We start from the raw sequence: 16,009 nt of genomic DNA on the forward strand, positions 1-16,009 counted from the left end.
TTGCACTGAGTCAGATGTGCTCATAGACGGCAGCCTGATACTGTAGCTTGCAGCATGTTTTAAATTGAGATGGACTTTTCCAGCCTACTTTCACCCCTTACCTCTACCATCCCAGCCAACGCCCCCTCTCAGTCCCCAGTGGGTGGTTGAGACAGGAGTCGGTTATGTGGAGTGGGTTGTGCAGGGCTGCCCACATTGGTGCTTTCTGAATGAGTCACATTTCTACTGCTGTACAGCCAGAGGTCAGAGGTCGGAGCAGGCGAGAGGGATGATGGAAGGCTAGGAACGGCATTACAATGAGAGAGGGAGCGGGGGGGGTGCAGGGAGGTGGGCCACTGGCACTGAATCCATTAGACCTCTCGTCTGCCTGACAGCTCTAAAAAATGTATGACTGCAGACAAAGATGACTAGACGAGGCGGAAGTATGCTTTCAGGGAGAAAAAAAAAACGTTTTTATCCGTTTTTCTTTTCTCCTCTTCTCTCTGGGGGTATGAGTCATCTTTGTGCTTTTCTTTTCTTTTTTCCATGTGTCGAGTCCCCCTTGCACTTTCCCTCCCTTTTTTTTTTTTTTTTTTTTTTTTTTTTTAAAGTCTGAGACCTTCTGAATCGTGCCAGAGATTGGGTTGAGACTCCGAACGTGTCTGTTTCGATTATCCCAAGAGCTCCTCTCCTGTGTGTGAACTTTGTTTGATTTTCCATTTGGAGCGTGGTCGGTCTGAAGCCCCCTGTTTGTTAGTATTATGTTACACTCAGGATATTTATTTGTTTTCCAGTTGGCCGCAATAGGCCATGCTATGGCTCTGATCGCCTTGTGGAGCAGATCGCGTCTCCTTGCCTTTTCATTGTCTCCCAGAGCAGTACGTCAGCTACTTGAGAAACTGAGCACACATCTCCTTGTAAAAGTGCAAATAACAAACAAATCAAGTTTAATGAAAGCAAGTGGATCACACGTCATCACTCCTCTGCTTTTATTAAAATCCATATTGGTTGGGTTTGGTTTAATTGGAAAAATAAACGTTTATATGAGTGACTGAAATGTTTCATTATGAATATTTCGCCAGTGTTTCATCAGGAATATCAAACAAAGGGTGACGTGCAAAAGAACAGAGGAAGAGAAGCTACACCCAGCACGACCACTCATTCATTCTTTCTTTCATTCTTTCATTCTTTCATTCTCTCTTTCTCTTCCTCTTCCTCTTTTCCTCCCTCCCTCATGCCATGCTTGCCAGCTTGCTTGCTGTCCCTCCTCAGTCATCAGTTCTACCCTCCTTGCAACTAACATTGAGTTACTAACTACCTTTATCAACTTGGCATGTCACCCACTTACTGTGTAATGTCCTTTCTTTCTTTCTGTCTTTCTTTCTTTCTTTCTTTCTTTCTTTCTTTCTTTCTTTCTTTCTTTCTCCTTTCTCTCTCTCTGTCTTTCTCTTTTATACACACACACACACACACACACACACAGCTGTTTCCCATCTGTGACCAGTACAGCAATAGCATCTCTTTATTCTAGCATGCAGGGCTGCTGTCACATGCTAATAATTCTGGTGTGCCGTCATGCCCCATTCTTACCCTGTCCTTGTGAGATGTAAAACTGTGTGTTTGTGCGTGTTTGTGTGTGTGTGTGTGTGTGCAGTAGAGAATGACTCTGCATTTGCGAGGATACTCTTCAGAGGCTGAGATCAGGGCCAGCAGGGCCCCAGGGCAGCCTGCTGTCAGTCTGTCAGACCCACACACACAGAGAGAGAGAGAGAGTGACATACACACACATGCACACTGTATTTCTGTCTGTCTTTCTCACACACAAAGACAAACACATAAATATAGGGTCTGTATGAAATGGAAGGCAGCTGTCTGCTGCCTTGCTGCCTTCAGCTCTCTACCGATTCACTTGCCGTAGCAGGCATCAAAGTAACGGCTACGAACTTCATTTCGGACAGCCTAGCAAGATAGCGACACAGAACGCCGTTGTCAGGATACCAGAAAGAAGAATAACGTAACGTTCGACTGCAGCAATAGTTGCTCACAATTAAATAGAATTTTTGACGTTGAAGGCAGCATGAAGGATACATCTACGCTGCCTTCCAAATTAGTCAAAACGAAGGAATCTTAGAAGGCAGCATTTCACAGAAATATTTAATTCGGACATGCCTCGATGCCTTGCTCCCCGGTTAAATATCTTAAAAGGCAGGATATTTTCCCGTTTTGTACAGACCCATAGAAACATGCACGCGTGCACACACACACACACACACACACACACACACACACACAGCCTCCTCACCGCCACCACCCTCCAGGGGAATGCCTTTCATCTGTTGCCGTGCACCTGATCCCAGCCCAGCCTTGGCCCTGATCTGCCCACGCCAGCCAGACCGCCTATAATTCACCGAGCTGGACATCACAACTAGAGAACAGCTGGCACTGGGACCAATCCAGGCTGATCAGGGTCAAAGATTGACCAATCAGGGCCCGTTAGGGTTGTCCCCACCAGGGAACATTTTGTTCTCTTCCTTTTCTATCTGTACTCCTCCATCCGTTATATCCACCTCTATAATATCTGCACAGCGGATCAATCATGACTACTCTTAAAGCTGCAGAGAAATGCATTCAAATCCGTCTTATGCTCTTGCAGTCAGCTGAGGCCATTCTTGCTGATTTATCAGTATCTGTTTCCTGCGTTCCCAGCTATCTGTTAGATTAATCTGCTTGGGCTTTCCAGCTTACCAGCCGACCTACACACACACACACACACACACACACACACACACACACACACACACACACACAGTCAGGAGGTTGCACCCTGGTTGGATCTCTCCCACTGCTGATTGAATGGCCATATATGCGCCTGGCCGATGGCAGACGTGATAAAGTGTGTGGAGACGGGCGAATGCAGCAGATGCCAAGGAAACGACTTCTGTATTCTGTTGCGCTCATGATACGGGCGTGGGGGTGGGCCAGAGACATTGTTTGAAGTGTTGGTCAATAAGAACACTGCACACCGCTTTGCTTGATTGCGGTTGTCAGATAGGTCAGCCGGCAGGGTTGCAACAGCACACACACACACACACACTCTTTTGACAGTTGTTTCAGCTTAACTCCCATCATCTCCCTTTGCTATTGTTTACCAATCTGGATGCAGTTACACTTTTTTTTTCATTTTCTGTACAAAAAGTTTGACAAATACACACAGTACTTCTGACATAAAGGAATCTTTAAAATGCTCCCATATGCACACAATTAAGGCTGTATAGAGTTACCAACGATCTTTAACAACACACTGTTAGGACAAGTAATGAAAATATTGCATTTAGCAAAAGAAGCAGCCAGCTAAGCCTTTCAGATGACCCTTGCAGTGAAATACTCGTTTGATTCTCGAACTGCTTTGTGTGGTAGTCATTTATATGAAATGAGGCATGATTCATCTACGCGTTTTAGTGAAACAGTTAAAAGGACAACTGGCCTCTCAGAGATTAATTGTGGCCTTGATTGCTGGCTAACAGACTTAAAAAGTCACTGATCTAAGGAAATCACAGAACCCGAAGATACTGATGTCCACACCCACCTGTTACACGAAGAATAAAACCCACAAGCAAAGCATTTCCCCTTTTTAATGGTAATTGCATTCATCTAAAGGGTTCATTTGTAGATCCCTGCCACAGAAAATGTAAGATTGATTAGGGAAACAATAGGAGACAAAGCACAATATAATTGGTGTTTTAGTTGTGCTACTGGATCCTATCAGGGAAGTAATGAATTGCCGTTTAGAAATTATTATAATCATCATAACATGATTAATTGGCAATTTATAAGTGACGTATTAAAACTGTTTAGTTTATATGTGCAGAGTTAAATGACATACAGTTTTACAAATCAGCCAGTGAACAGACGTTTGAACTTTGATTTTATTATTCTGTGTACTCGTGCTTAATGGTTAATAACAATATAAGAATTTAATAATTGAAGCGGGTCAATTCTACAGACAAGATTAATACACAAGTGTAATATGGCCAAAAAACTGTAACTACTTTGTAGGTGTACAATTATCTAAAAAATAATTGTTGTTCTAAAGAGCACATCACAATAGGAAATTAAACCAAGCAGAGGTATAATATAGTATACAGTATTCTCCATCTACATTCTATTAGGTTTAAATAGTTTTTTTTCATGAGTTATTTACAGCAGTGGCTACACTTGTGTGCTTTTACAAAGGTCACCTTCCGTGTGACACCACATCTCCGTCACGCCCCTCGTGTGTTCAGCTGTCACCCAGTGACAGGCAGGGGTGTGTGTGTGTGTGCGCGTGTGAGTGTGTGTGGGATAGAGCATGACCATCACCCCACCCTCCTCAGCTGTGCCTAAACCTAGCCCGAACTTGAAAAGCCTCCCCAACCCTATGATGCCCCCTCCCCCAGGTCATGTTCTGAGGGTCATTTCCCTCGGCGGATGTTGAGCTGTTGACACATGCAACGCTCTGATCCCCCGTGCCGCGGCTGTCTGGGCTGTAAGCCACCGGGCAGCATTAGCTCTAGGGGCTCATGGAGGATGTGTGAAGGAGTGGCTGCATTGATTTGCTGCTAAGGAAAGAGGGGTGATGACAACGATGAGCACACTCACCGGACCTTACTCAAGCGTGATAACTCAAGCTGTTTAAAGTAGAATGGGGGTTGTAGACACTTTTCAGACATGCACTGAACCCCTGAACTTATTTAGGTATTACCCAGAAGACCAACCCAGGGATAACTAGCTAGCTAGTTAGATAGCTAACTGAAGGGTAGTACCTTCTCGTAAATTTCAATGTAATTCAAATGCATTTCAAGAGATACCCCTCTCCCTCTCCCTGCACCTGTGTGTGTCTGTAGGTTTGTTTTGAAGGGAGAGTGGTGAGAGGGCTGGCATGGGGTTAACCCTTCAGACAGACCCAGTGCTGAGAGAGAGGGGCCTTGGGGGGGTGTTGTTGGGCTGTCTCGGACTGGGCCCAGTGAGGCAGTAGTGACCCCCTGCGGGGCCTTTCGCCACAGCCCTGCAAAGGGATGAGTTAATGTGTTCACCCCCTTCTCTCTTTATCTCGCTTTATCTCTCTCTCGCTCTCCCATATTCTTTGTTGATCGCTCTTTATTTTGATCTTTCTTGTTTTCTTGCTTCCTCTCTCTCTCTCTCTGTCTCATTCTCTGTCTCATCTTTTATTCACTCTCTCTTTTTCTCTCTCCCTCTCTCCCTCCCTCTCTCTCTCGGTCCCACTGCTAATTGGGTCTCATCGGGTAAGTATAAAGGCCGGCTGATGTGAATGAGGAGCTCAGGAGGAAGGTGACGGTGGGAAAGTGGCCGCTCCTGAAAAGATCACAGAAGAGAGAGAGAGAGGAGGAGGAGGGAGGGAGAGAAAACGTCTGAACAAGAAGATAAAAGGAGAAAATATAATCAGAAGGTGGAAGGGACATTTTGTTTTGTGTGTGTGTGTGTGTGTGTCTGTGTGCAAAATTCAGCATAGCTGTCCATGGCTGCTGTTAAGATGTAGCCAGAAGCGAACATAAACGCAAGGACTTTTAGAAGTCCTGGATGAGTGTGTGTGTGTGTAGGCTCATTCGATCCACCACTAAACTAACCGCTCTCTCACCGTTCAGCCTAATCCAATAAGGACCAGGAGTGGACGGTGAGCCCTCGGGGAACTCTCAGCCAAGGGGACCGGTGCTGTGAGACCAGAAGCTATGGTTTTGAGGTTTTGAGCTGTGGGTAAGCAAACTGCCCTGTGTGTGTGTCTGAAGTTTGGAAGTGAGGAGAGGTGTGTGTGTGTGGGGGGCAGTTCTTTGTGAACTGACTCAATCTAATTTCAGTTTTTCCCCTTAAGCCTAACCTCCCCCACACACACACACACACACCACACCGACACACGCAGACCTCATCTGAACCAAACAGAGGGGAAGTTTTGCATGTCCCCAAATGAAACTGGCCTTTTGTTTCATATAATTCAATATCCTGAAGATTAAGTGGGGGTGGAAGTGAGCAGGAGCTGCCTGTGAAGGTGGAAGTATCCCTTTCCAGCCCCGCGCACCTCTGCTGGACGCTCCTGCCCGCCCGCAGGAAAGCCTGCTCTGGGTGGCAGACCAGATGGAGCGGACGCTGCTAGTTAGTGCACTGAGTTTTCTCACAGGAAGATGGGGGAAGAGTTTGGGGCAGACCTTGTCTTGTGTTGTGCTCCACAGCTTTCCTACCTGCATACGCATTGACCCTTATTCCCCCAGAAGGGGCTGGGGAAAGGTTGGAGGAGAAGCTGTCTGCAGAAACGGCATTGTCCTCCACAGAAGAAAGAGTTCAGGCAAAAATAACCCACTTGCTTACCTGGTGCAAAACATTTTTTAGAGACAGAAAAAACGAGAAACCTCCTGCCCGGGTAACTGTTTGTGTGTGTGTGTGTGTGTGTGAACTTTGGAAAAGTAACGATAGCACATGTTTGGACCATCGCTCTCTCTCTCTCTCTCTCTCTCTCTCTCTCTCTCTCTCTCTCTCTCTCTCTCTCTCTCTCTCTCTCTCTCTCTCTCTCTCTCTCTCCGTAGTAAAGTCATGTTTTGCCATCTGGTGGCTCCTGTCAGAGCTCCCAGAATCCCCTGCTGCTTTGAACTGGAGCAGTCATCAAACTTCATTCCTGTATGGCCTTAAAATGTAAAGATGCTGTCTGTTAGCGCAGGGATGAAATCCATTAGCCCATCATTATTAGATTATAGAGACACGTGTGTGTGTGAGAGAGAGCGAGTGAGAGAGAGAGAGAGTGTACTTCAGATGTCAGTATGTCTGTCTTGTTTGTTTATGCTGGAATACACTTAATAGGGTGATTTGGTAAGTGAGGCTTCATCAACATCTGTGAAAAGGGTGTGTGTGTGTGTGTGTGTGTGTGTGTGTGTGTGTGTGTGTGTGTGTGTTGCAAGGGAGGGGGTGGGCTGTGACCCTGACTGAAACTAATACATGCCCACTGTCAAGGTGTGAACAGCATTCATGTCATGCAAATGGAACACTTAATAGCCTTTGTTTTCCTTTTCCTGCTGCTGATTAACTTAGTGTTACATCCCCCCCCCCCTCCCCACTCTCTCTCTCCCTCTTACTCACTCACACACACACACGCACACACATACACACACACACAGCCCACTCCACCACTAATGTATATTGTGCCAACAGGCAGGCTTTGAAGTCCTGTTGTGGTGCATCAAAGTCTCAATCAAGTGCCTCAAGTTCACAAAAGAATGACAATGAGACACCTGATTAAAATGACCCTCTGTCAACAACCGTGCCAAAGTCTTTAGGGCTTTTGTATGCATGAGTTGTGTGTGTTTTTTTGTTTTGTAAAGTAGGTTTGCACGAACTGGAAAAGCACAAACGATTCAGCCAAAGGGGATTATGAAATGGGATGGTGCTCTGGGATAATGTGAGTGCATTATTTCAACAAGGTCATCAACAACAGCCATGTGTCCTGAATTTACTCTGACAATGTGAATATCTCGGAGGTGCTCTTCATACACTAACAATAGCACATACAAATCTCTCGCTTTCTTCTTTTCCTGTTTCTATGCCTCTGTTTCTGTCCATCCCTTATTCTTTTTTATATCACTATTTCTTTGTCCCTCTTTATATCTCTCCCTCCCTCCATTCTCTCTCTCCCTCACTCCCTTTTCTCGATCACACTTTCTATGCCCCTCTGTCTATCTCTCCCTCCACTTGGTCTCTCTCTCTTTCTCTCTCTCTCTCTCTCTCTCTCTCTCTTCTCTCTCTCTCTCTCTTTCTTTCTTTCTTTCTTTCTTTCTTTCTTTCTTTCTTTCTTTCTTTCTGTCTTTCTCTCTCCCTCAAACACACACACACTCTGTCTTTTTCTCTCACTCTTTTTATGCACCTCTGTCTATCTCTCCCTCCACTTGCTCTTTCTCTCTCTCTCCTCTCAGGACGTCAGGAATGCTGCCGGTGGAGTTCTCAGATTTATGACGGGGAGGTGTGACGACTGGCTGCAGATGTAACAGTTTAGTGCAAACGGGAGCCCCAGTTCCAGCTCCGCTCTGCTCCGGAGGCAACGCCACTCTTTATTACTTTAATTCCACTGACCACATACTCCGCTAAAAGCTCTCTCTTCTGTCAGAGGGAGAAGAGAGCGAGGGAAGGAGAGGTAGTGCTAGAAAGAAAAGTGCTATTGGGAAGGGTTCTTCAGCAGGGTGTGTGTGTAGAAGAGAAGATCCCTGTGTTTCTGTGGGATTCCAGGGTGTGTGGAGGACCAGTTTAGCTGGCCAGTGGACACAGTCCCCACAACTCCACTTCACTCCACCTCACTCTGATCGTGCTCTCTCTCTCTCTGTCTGTCTGTCTCTCTCTGTCTGTCTGTCTCTGTCTGTCTGTCTGTCTCTGTCTGTCTCTCTCTCTCAAAACAATTCTCTCTCTCCCTTTCTGTCTGTCTTACTTACTGTCTCCTGCTCACTCACTCTTACTTGTGCACCCACACACACACACACACACACACACACACACACACACACACACACCCTCCCTCCCACCCTTTCTCTCCCCTTTCTTTCAACCACTCTCTCCCCTCTCTCTGCCTCTCTCACTGCCCCTTTCTCTCTCTCTCTCTCTCTCTCTCGTTCTTTCTTTCTCTCTCAGTGTCAGGTTACGATGCCCTGGGTTTGTCTAGCGTCTCGTAGTTCTCTCTCTCTCGTTCCCTCCCTCCCTCCTGTCCTTGTCCCTGCCTCCTTGCGGGGAGAAGAGCCACCAGTGGCTCCCCCTGTCCCCCCGTGTGATTGGTCTGGGGAGGGAGTGAGTTGGTCTTGCCCCTGCAGCCCCTGCTGCGCCGCGCTCACAGCTCGGGGGACGTGTTTCAACAGATGGTCGCGGGGCCGAGCGGGTGTCATCGCCAGTGGAGAAAAGGATTTAGAGGAGGAAGGTTGTCTTCAAGGAGCAGAGCTGGTCCTTCCCCCCTACTCTCTCTTTTCTCTTGCTCTCTCTCACACACTCTCTCTCACATACTCTCTCTCTCTCCTCTTGCTGAAAAGCTCTACCTATATGAGAAGAGGAGCGCAGAGGAGAGAGTCAAGCAGCGAGGAATCTTCTCTCGTTCCAACACAACACTTCACCCGCGGTGACCAGGTATGGTACATTTTCTTTTCTTTTTCCCCCTGCTTCTTTGATCTGTTTTTCTCCATTTCCAACTCTTTTTGCTCCAAGCTTGTTTCTTTTCACTCTTTTTCTCTACTAGTAGAAATCTGTGTTTCAGGTCAGATTTTTACTCAACAGTTTCATTTGAATCATTTAAAGCACAGACTCATATTAGAAGTTTTATGCTGCAATCATCTAATTTTCATCTAAAAGTCACCATTTTTGTTTTTAGATGAAAGCTGTTGAAAATTCATTTAACTAAATTAAGTTTTCATCCACTTTTTTTAAGTTAATTGAACTAATTGAACAGCTCATCAAATTTCACACAGAAGTAGTTCTGTTCATTGAAAATGGTTCTGTGTGTCATTTGCAATGTAAAATGTTGAAGGTGTAACGTGGAGCACTTCTTAATTACATTCCCATTCTCATTCACTGATCACAGAGAACCTTTAGCACCTCATCTGAATCTGCCATTCTCGTGTTGATTAGTTCAGAGATGCATGGACAAAATGTTTGGGCAATTAAGCTGGTTTTCCCAAACATGTTCTCCGATTTGGAAAGTAGATGCCGGCATAAATCACTGCACTGAGCCGCTTTGCCTGTTTGGCAAAGGCTGTCTATACACAAAATGAATGTGCTGTTTAAGAAAAAAAAAGAAACTACTTCCAGTTAAGCAGTCAAAGTCTGCATACTTCTCGCAAGGGAAAGGCGAGAGAGTTGAAGGCTGACTCTCAACTCTTTCTCAACGCCGGAGCAAGTGAGAAAGGCGCGACCTGCCAACAGAGAGGGGGGAACTTGATGTATATTATTTATGTATCACCTGGGGATATGTGTGCGTGTCTGTGTGTGTGTTTGCCACAAGGTGTTTGCAAAGGAGATTGAGTGCCCACAGGGGCAAAGAAGCAAGGCTGTGCCAGGGTTGCCCGTAAGGCTGGTGCACAGCTCCAGTGATATTTACACATATTAATCAAGCTGTGTCCACACTATCCGCTTGTGTTGAAACGTTTCTCACAGCCGCAAATGTACTGTGATGAGTGCTACGTACATGCATGTGATGAATGCGCTGCTTATGATAAATTGACTCGTACGTGTTTATATGTGTTAGGGAATATGGGACTTTTATTGGGTTGTCATGTAAGCTTTAAAATGTTTAAATCGTTTCAGTCACTAGGCTGAAAGTACAACTGCTGAACTGTAAAATCAGATTTCTTTGGCTGAATAGCACAGAGTATGATTCCTATGTGCAAATTGCAGATATGGCAAGACTAATCTGACCTATGAGAGCACTAAATTGTATGACTCTTTCAGTTGAATCTGCAGTTACCTGCAGTGGTGATTTCATGGCCAAATGTGTGTAGTATGGCTGAGTTTAGGTTCAATGCACTGTCAGGTCTGTAACTTCAAACTCATGCGTATTTCCCAATCCCGACCTAGTTTTCTTAAATTGCAAGCTTTTAGTTCCTCCTTGTCCCTGTTCTTTTTGAATGGACAGCAATAGGCACAATTAGTTTTGAATGCACAAGACTGGTTTGGGTCTCCCGGCGAGTCCCCTGTTTTAAGAGGAGATGGGGGCACGCTGCTGGAGGAAGGGGGGGGGGGGGGGGGGGGAGAACCAAAGGAAATAACTAGCCTGGCAAGTTGTGCCAGCCGCCCTGTGGAGTTAGAAGCTAAACAGTTTTTGCATCTCTGTGTGTAAACAATAGCTTCAGCTGTTGCAAATAATTTCAGAGTCTGGCAGGGGGCAAGTCTGCCAAGACAAATATTGTTCCAGTAGCTGTTTTTACATCACAGCTTTGACTGGAGATTGGATGCTCTGGGAGAAGGAGAAGAGGGGAGAGGGGTGGAGATGGGGAAAGAGGATTTTAGAGGAGATGGAGATCATGAGAAATGGAGCGAATACATGTAAGTGAGTGAGAGTGGAGGAGACTGGGAATGTGAGATAGATGGAGAGAGAGAGAGATGGATGGAGAGAGAGTATGAGAGATAGATGGAGAGAGAGAGAATATGAGAGAAAGAGAGAGAGAATGTGATGGATGGCAAGAAAGAGAGACGGGGATTGTGAGACGAGGAGGATGGGAGAGAGGGAGAGGGATCGACACAGAGAGAGCAAGGGATGGAAAAGAGAGAGGGAGAGAGTTCGGAAGAGAGAAAGAGATGCATGGATGGGGAGAAACTGCCTGCGCTGCATCTTGTCATAATAAAGTCAAAGAATTATTCACGCGAGAGGAAAACACAGTGTGAATGGCTGCCGGTACTGTGTGTGTGTGTGTGTGTGTGAGAGAGAGAGAGAGAGAGGCAGACTGGAGTCCTAGTGTTTTTTAAGTATTGGCTCAGGGGCTCACACGGCAGTGAAAGCCACACATTTCCCCAGTCCGTTTCCAAAATGATGACTGACTGGGGACGCATGTATTTTCTCTCCTCTGTAAGTGTGTGTCAGACACACACACACACACACACAAATGCGTGTGTGTGAGGGAGAGAGTGAGTGTGTGTGTGTGTGTGTATGAGTGTGAGATGTAGAGAGAGAGAGAGAGACACTGTGTGTGTGTGCGTGTGTTTGAGAGAGAGGGAGAGAAGGTGGTTGTTAGAAGATCCCTAGCAGTGTGATTTAATATCCTGTATAGATTTTGTGCTTTCCCACCGACTCCTGACATGTGTAAAGTATTTCACCCTCGCCGGCCGCCCTCTGATGTGCGCCCCAAATCAAAAACACACCAGAGAGGCCGTGACGCTCGCTGCCCACTCTTACCTCCGGCTGTTCCACCAACTACCCACATCTCCTTTGCCCGCTCCTCTATGAAACACATCGCTGTTGGCCACTGCCTTTGAGTGTCTCCGACAGCCAACAAGGTCAAAATCTAAACTCAAACACCTTTACTTTTTTTTTTTACAAAGTGAAGTGACAATTCAGCACAGTCTTAAGGGAAATGAAATTGCAAAAGTGTTTAATTTACCTGGGCACTGGCTGAAAGGGGTCATATGCATCCGTGTCCAGGTTTCTCTCTGCCGAGGAGAGAGAAGCCCTGGGAAAAGAGAAGGGAGAGTGGGGAATACCCCCATCTGTTGATGAGTCCACGGTTTCTCTTGATTGGGGGTGGCGGTGGGTGCTGTCTGGCAATTGTTTAGGTGGAATGCTTTTCGAATGTGAGGAAGAGAGGATGATGGGTAAGTCTTCGCAGTGTGATTTGTGGGAGGAAAGAATGTGCATGTTTGTGAGTGTGTATGTGAGAGTGACTAAGCAACACCACACTGCACTGTGAGCTTGTTTATCACTCTTAATAACAGTGTTCCTGAGAGGAAGTGTGTGTGTGTGTATACAAGATGAAAGACTCGTTTGCCATTATGTCACTGCCATGTCGGGGAGTGGTCGGATGGACGTTCTGTGTGTGTGTGTGTGTGTGTGTGTGTGTGTATTGTGTTCTCATTTTATGAGGGAATAGAGGGGCCGCACTCTGCCCAGCCTTTGGCTCCATGGCCCCAGCGACGTGTGAAACCCCTGATTGCTCTTTACAAGCGATGGAACACTCTGTGTGCAAAGAGCCTCCGTCGCCCGTGCTGCTGGGAGGGCTGCAGTCCCCCCGAGCCACCTCCGCCCCGCCCCGCCCCGCCCCGCGCTGCGCTCGCGTGCTCACCAGTCGCCCATTCCCACAGGGGAAACACTCTTGCCACCAACACTTCATTTTTTTCCCCTCCCTGTCAAGGCCTGCTTGCCCTCAGCTCTCAACAGCACCCCCATGTGTTTTTCTTTTCAAACTCACTCACTTACTCTGTCTCTCTCCCTCTCACACACACACACACCTAACGCACACACACACACACACACACACACACACACACACCAGTGCATCTGAGGTCACCCCCGGGCAAACCTCAGGCTGGCCTCCCCTGTGAAAAGCACGCTTTCATCCAGCAGCCGCTCTCCCTGCATTTGCCTCCTCAGCAGAGTCAGCAGAGACTCAGGAGGAGAGACACAGGGCTGAGAGACTGGGATTACTGGGACTGTGTGTGTGTGTGTGTGTTACCAATGGGACGGGTATGAAGTGCAGACCAGAGAGAGGAGATGTGGAGGGAGAGAGAGATGAAGAAAAAGAGTGGAGAGAGAACAAGATTGGATGGGAGGAGAGGATGGAGAGAGATTGTGTTGAGAAGTTGCAGAGGTGGAGATATAGAGGGAATAGGGGATGTAGAGAGAAAGGGAAAAGAAGGAGAAGAGGACATGCAGAGAGAGGGAAGGAGGAGAAGAGGAGAAGGGGATGAGTGGAGGACAGAAGAGAGGATGGACGGAAAGGAGAGTGAGAGCGAGAAAGACATGGAGAGGAGAAAAGCGGCAGTATGACGAGAGAGAAGTGGAGGTTAGCCCCCCCCCCTCTCTCTCTCTCCCTCTCCTGGCTCTCTCATGTGCAGTGGCCTAAGCTGCACCCCAGCAGAGAGCTCAGAGGACAGGGCTTGTTGTGCCCACTGGCTGGAGGTCAGAGGTGCAGGCCACCATTGTGCACTGGCCCCACTCTCTGTCCTCACACACACTCTCTCTCTCTCTCTCTCTCTCTCTCTCTCTCTCTCTCTCTCTCTCTCTCTCTCTCTCTCTCTCTCTCTCTCTCTCTCTCTCTCTCTCTCCACACACACACACATTCTCAGTACTTTCACTCACACACACACACACACACATTCTCAGTACTTTCACACACACACACACACACACACACACACACTCAACCTTTTCACCCCCCACCTTTTGCAAAAACCAGGCCGCACTGTCCATGCCATGTCAACTCTCTTGTACGATAATCCCCTTCCCTGGAGAGCAGCAATCTGTTTTCCATTTCTTGTGAGAGAAAGGGAAAAAGGGGCTGCTCTCAGGCCGCCTCCGCGTGCCGTTGAGCAGCAGATCAGGACCGCATCTGGCCTTGCCCAGGAAGAGAGCGCTGCTGCTGGGAGGCCGCCGCTTTCATCCACCGCATCTCCAGAATAGAGATAATGGAGAACAATCTGCAGGGGTGGGTGGAGAGAGTGGGGGTGGGTGGAGAGAGTGGGGGTGGGTGGAGAGAGTGGGGGTGGGTGGAGAGAGGGGGGGGTGGGTGGAGAGAGGGGGGGGGGGGGGGGGGGGAGGTAGGGCCTGGGGGGGGGGGGGAGCACAGCTCAGCTGACAGCTCGACTAATAAAAGACAGCATGCGTCGCTTTCAGCAACCTTAACCCCCCTCACCTCCTCCCACACCAATTCTTTCTATTTTTTCCCCCTTCCCCGACAACTTGCTTTCTCCACTCGCTCACACTTCCACTGTTCTTTTGCCCACTGGCCAACGCATTTAGCTATTCACCATACTACACACACACACACACACTCACACACTCACACACTCACACTCACTCATCAGAGTAGAAGAGGCAGTGTGTTTGGTCCGTTCCTAATGGCTGCTGTTGGTCGCTGGGGCATTGGGCCCTCTCTACTGACCTGAACAGGGGCGCTCTCCTCTGCAGCCCACCAGGCCGCCGATTGGCCTATTGTTGCCTTGGTGACGTCCTGCCAAGGCCCAATCCGTCGGCACAAAGACCCACTCCGGGCAGAGCTGGCATGCTCTGGGACATCTCCAAGTTCCATCCAGTACAGAACCGGCCTGTCTGGGCCAGATCAGGCCCACATCAGGGCTAGTCTATTGCAGCGTCAACAGCTGTTTCTGTCTCTGCAGGACAGCCAAAAAGTCTGTCTACATTTAGTGGTGGGCTGGATTTAAAATAAAAAATATTCCTCATATTGATTGGTGATTGAAATGGATGGAATTGAGCAGTTATGTTGATGCCATGCTCGGAAAAGCTTGAACACAGCCATGAACACAGTCCCAGAGTTATGCACTCTTTCTTTAATTGTTTAATTTACTTGCACATTTTGCGTAAACTAAGATTAACACTCTTGCAAGAAATGTCAGGACTTGAAGTTTAATAGGCTCCTTTAATATACCCACACCAGTGCTCTCTAGTTACTGGCCAAAGCAAAATAGCCTGACGAAGCTAAATAAAGTCTGAGAGCCCTCATTGCTCTGCAGGACCAGTGGCCATTTAGCAGGCAGTGCAGTTGGCAGCGTGGGCATGGCGTGCGTGCCTCTCTGGCATGGGTTTCATGAGTTATGGGAAGTCTGCATTGCTTTCATTTCGGCAGTAAATCCTTAAGGACACTTGGCTACCAGGGAGGACTGTGTAACGGCACCGTATGATTTCCGTAAGTGTGTGTTTGTGATCTGTGCCGGAGCTGGAGTTCAGGTGATGGAAAAGTTGCCAAGCGAGTTGGAGTTAATTGAAATTCAAACACTCTCTCTCTCTTTTCTCTCTTTCTTTCTCTTCTCTATCTTTCTCTCTTTCTCTTCTCTCTCTCTTTCTCTCTCACGCCTGGGTAAGCCACACACATGGCACCCCAGGCAGTGGAAAAAAAGAGAGCATCTCTGAACAAATTACAGGTTGTGTGTGTGAGCATGTGTAATTCATACAGAGAATGAGGGGTAGCTGTGTGTGTGTGTGTGTGTGTGTGTGTGTGCGCGTGCGTGTGTGTCACCAGGAGAGTGTGTTCTGTGTTTTGGGTGTGAGTGAAACAGAACACACAGTTTCCTTTTTTATGTCTGGTATCGTATGTTAGCATGTCACAATGGAAAAGTTTGTTTACGACAGACAGGGTCACGGACAGGCTTTCTTATGCTCTCTCATGCTCTCTCTCTCTCTCTCTCTCATGCTCTCTCTCACTCTCATTCTCTCTCTCTCTCTCTCTCTCTCTCTCTCTCTCATGTTCTCTCTCTCTCTTACATGCTCTCTCTCTCTCATGCTCTCTCTCTCTCTCTCTGCACTTTCCTGAGAATATGTCCGCACATGCTTGCCATTCTGGGAGTGTAGTGTTTCACG

At 47.4% G+C, this 16,009-nt stretch overlaps 1 protein-coding gene across 5 annotated transcripts in view; it reads left to right on the top strand.

The window, feature by feature from the left end:
* sulf1 (sulfatase 1) overlaps positions 1–16,009 on the top strand; it is a 116,941-nt gene that overhangs the window by 59,571 nt on the left and 41,361 nt on the right. For 2 of the 5 annotated variants that reach the window (XM_048266558.1, XM_048266559.1), the window contains one exon: positions 9,024–9,117. The gene's annotated coding sequence lies outside the window, so the exon portion shown is untranslated. Of the gene's footprint in view, positions 1–5,642; positions 5,731–8,715; positions 9,118–16,009 lie in introns of those variants that run through there. The other 3 variants (XM_048266557.1, XM_048266560.1, XM_048266561.1) reach the window with 3 other exon arrangements.

Source organism: Alosa alosa, chromosome 16, assembly GCF_017589495.1.
Source record: "Alosa alosa isolate M-15738 ecotype Scorff River chromosome 16, AALO_Geno_1.1, whole genome shotgun sequence".
NCBI lineage: Eukaryota > Metazoa > Chordata > Actinopteri > Clupeiformes > Clupeidae > Alosa > Alosa alosa.